At 42.1% G+C, this 3,674-nt stretch overlaps 1 long non-coding RNA gene across 1 annotated transcript; it reads left to right on the top strand.

The window, feature by feature from the left end:
* Positions 1-1,895: 1,895 nt before the first annotated feature.
* LOC115148013 (uncharacterized) lies at positions 1,896-2,293 on the top strand. Its single transcript, XR_003866584.1, has 2 exons — positions 1,896-2,079; positions 2,200-2,293. It is a non-coding gene; the product is annotated as an uncharacterized LOC115148013 (long non-coding RNA).
* Positions 2,294-3,674: the final 1,381 nt, after the last annotated feature.

The following is a 3,674-nucleotide window of genomic DNA, read 5'->3' on the forward strand; positions in this document are numbered from 1 at the left end:
ACCATTTTATTACGTTTTCAATCGCAACAAATAATCTGCTCAGACCCCAACCAAGGATCATCAAAATTCGTGCTATAAATTCTCAGACAACCCAAAGATTCCTTGATGCCCTTCCAGACTCCCTCCGCCTGCCTACCCAAGGACGTCAGAGTACAAAAATCATTTAACCACCTAATGAGGAACTCAATTTAACCTTGCGCAATACCCTAGATGTGGTTGCACCCCTAAAAACAAAAAACATTTGTCATAAGAAACTAGCTCCCTGTATACAGAAAATACCCGAGCTCTGAAGCAAGCTTCCAGAAAATTGGAACGAAATGGCGCCACACCAAACTGGAAGTCTTCCGACTAGCTTGGAAAGACAGTACCGTGCAGTATCGAAGAGCCCTCCCTCTGCTCGATCATCTTTCCAACTTAATTGAGCATAATATGAACAATCCAACATGTTTTTGATTCTGTCTCAAAGCTAACTAAAAAGCAGCATTCCCCAAGAGAGGATGGCTTTCACTTCAGCAGTAATAAATTCTTGAACTTCTTTGACAAAAAGATCATGATCATTGGAAAGCAAATTACGGAGTCCTCTTTAAATCTGTGTATTTCTCCAAAGCTCAGTTGTCCTGAGTCTGCACAACACTGCCAGGACCTAGGATCAAGGGAGACACTCAAGTTTTTAATGCTATCTCTTGACACATTGATGTAAATAGTCATGGCCTCTAAACCTTCAAGCTGCATACTGGACCCTATTCCAACTAAACTACTGCAAGAGCTGCTTCCTGTGCTTGGCCCTCCTATGCTGAACATAATAAACGGCTTTCTATCCACCGGATGTGTACCAAACTCACTAAAAGTGGCAGCAATATGGCCTCTTTTGAAAAAGACAAAACCTTGACCCGGAAAAAGTCAAAAACACTATCGGCCTATATTGAATCTCCAATTCCTCTCAAATAATTTTGAAAAAGGTTTCTCAGCAACTCACTGCCTTCCTTAAGACAAATAATGTATACAAAACACTTCAGTCTGGTTTTAGACCCCATCATAGCACTGATGAGGGCACTCGTGAAGGTGGTAAATGACCTTTTAACGGTGTCAAACCCAGGCTCTGCATCTGTCTCGTGTTCCTAGACCTTAGTGCTGCTTTTGCTACATCTTGGTGATGTCATTCGGAAACATAATGTTAACTTTCACTGCTATGCAGACGATAAATAGTTGTACATTTCGATGAAACGTGTGTGAAGCCCAAAATTGCCCTCCCTGGAAGCCTTTTTCAGACATAAGGACATGGATGGCGGCATTTTTTAAAACTTTTTTTACTAGTTCGAGGTTCCAAGAAACAAAGAGATCATCTGTTGAATCTGACAATTAATCTTGATGGTGGAACAGTCGTCTCAGATTAAACTGTGAAGGACCTCGGCGTTACTCTGGACCCTGATCTCTCTTTTGACAAACATATCAAGAATATTTCAAGGACAAGTTTTTTTCGTCTATGTAACATTGCAAAAATCAGAAACATTCTGTCCAGAAATGTGGCAGAAAAATGTATCCATGCTTTTGTATTTTCTAGATTGGACTACTGCAATGCTTTACTTTCCGGCTAAATAAACTTCAGTTAGTGCTAAATACGGCTGCTAGAATCTTGACTAGAACTCTGTGTTTGCGGTTTTAGGCTGGGTTCCTGTATAGCACTTTGTGACATTGGCTAATGTAAAAAGGGCTTTATAAATAAATGTGGATTGATGCTGTGAACGAAAATTGGATGCTATATTTTACTAGCTGGTCCCCATAGCCATGTAGTCATCCCCGGATGACTACTGTCTATATATCATTAGGAGGAAGTTGATCTCAGCTCTTCAACTAAATTATGTCTTATTGATATGTGTTGAGGAATATCAGGAGTGAGTCAAAGAACTACACTTCCCAGAGTGCACCAGCAGCAGCAAACCGGCTGCTTGTCACCTGATCAATCATTTTCACTTATTTGGAGCACCTGTGAAGGCATGGAGGGCGTCAGTCATTCAGAAGAACAAACTTCAGGGGGAAAACTCCAAGTTCACTCACATGTTCAGTCCAAGGACGCCAATGGTAAAAGGCTTAAATGATTAATTCATATTAGTTATTTAGAATGTTATTTAAATGTTTAAACTAATTTAAGTTCATTCAAATGTTTAATTAAGATGGTAACTTTTTGTTCTGTCTTTAAAGGTTTACAACCTAATTTACTGGCAAAATTACTGGTCAGACCAACCAACTGAAGGCAAACTAAAAATAAAAAAGATTGAGTTGGAAAATTGAGTTGTCCCTGTGTCCTTTGGATGGTGAACAAGAGGAGGACTTGACAATATGTATTATTCTAAAATGGATTAAATCCTTTTTTAAATAATAAAAATAATATTTGCAAAAAATTCAAAAAACCTGTTTTTCTTTGTCGTTATATGGTATTGTGGGGTGGCAGTTGGTCTAGTGGTTATAGCGTTGGGCCAGTAACCGAAAGGTTGCTGGATTGAATCCCTGAGCCGACAAGGTAAAAATGTGTCGCTCTGCCACTGAACAAGGCAGTTAACCCACGTTCTCCGGTAGGTCATTGTAAATAAGAATTTATTCATAGTTGACTTGCCTGGTTAAATAAGGGTAAAATATAAAGTAGATTGATGGGGGAATGCACTGTATGCTAGTCTAATACAATGACAAGTAAAATATACCATAAAAAACTATTTAGTCCTACTTGTAGAGAAACACCAATGCCATCCTCCTCTCTTTCATGCTGATGAAACAGTCTTTCACTCTGTCATACAGTACAGTACACACTTTTATGTGTTGTTGTGCTAGGCTACTGGATAACGTGCTTGCTCGCTAGCCTAACTTCCATTCATGGGCAACGTTAGCTAGTTATCATTAGCCTTCTACATTTAGCTACATATTGAACTAACATCCTCTCAGACTGATTGGATATTATTTACACTTTTTAATCAATGGAGGCCAAATGCTCGCTGGCTTCCCTTCCATTCAATGCTATGGGCGTCATCAATGTAATACTCTTTTTGACCAGACAGTATCAGATAGATGGGTTACACATACATAGACAGAGGGGCGCTGTTTCTCCGGTGAGATAAATTCAGCCCTTGCGAATTGGAGGAAAATTATGAAAAACACAGAGAGACGAAAGATAAATGATTTGATATGTTTTTTCTTTTTTCTGATTTCCCTTGGCGTCCATGACACCACTGATGGTAGTTATGGTAGCTATACGGGAGCAGTGAGGGCCACAACTAAACGATTAGTGGACAGCCAAGAAAGGAGGGGACTATAAGACAGGTGATTACTGGTGCTGTGCCCAGTGATCCCAGGCTAGTGCCTGAAGGAAGGAGGAGGAGGGAGGGAGGGAAGGAAGGAAGGAGGGAGGGAGGGAGGGAGGGGAGGGAGGGAGGGAGGGGGGGGAGGAAGCAGAGGGGAGAGGATGAGGTAGCGGATGGAGAGAGGGAGTAAGGAGGGAGGGTGTAAGGGCAGAGGGGAGAGGAGGAGGGAGGAGGGAGGGAGGGTGTAAGGGCAGAGGGGAGAGGAGGGAGAGAGAGGGGATAGGAGGGAGGGAGAGGGGAGAGGAGGGAGAGAGAGGGGATAGGAGGGAGGGAGGGTGTAAGGGCAGAGGGGGGGAGAGGAGGGAGAGAGGGAGGAGGGGGAGG

Source organism: Salmo trutta, chromosome 2 (genome assembly GCF_901001165.1).
Source record: "Salmo trutta chromosome 2, fSalTru1.1, whole genome shotgun sequence".
Lineage (NCBI taxonomy): Eukaryota > Metazoa > Chordata > Actinopteri > Salmoniformes > Salmonidae > Salmo > Salmo trutta.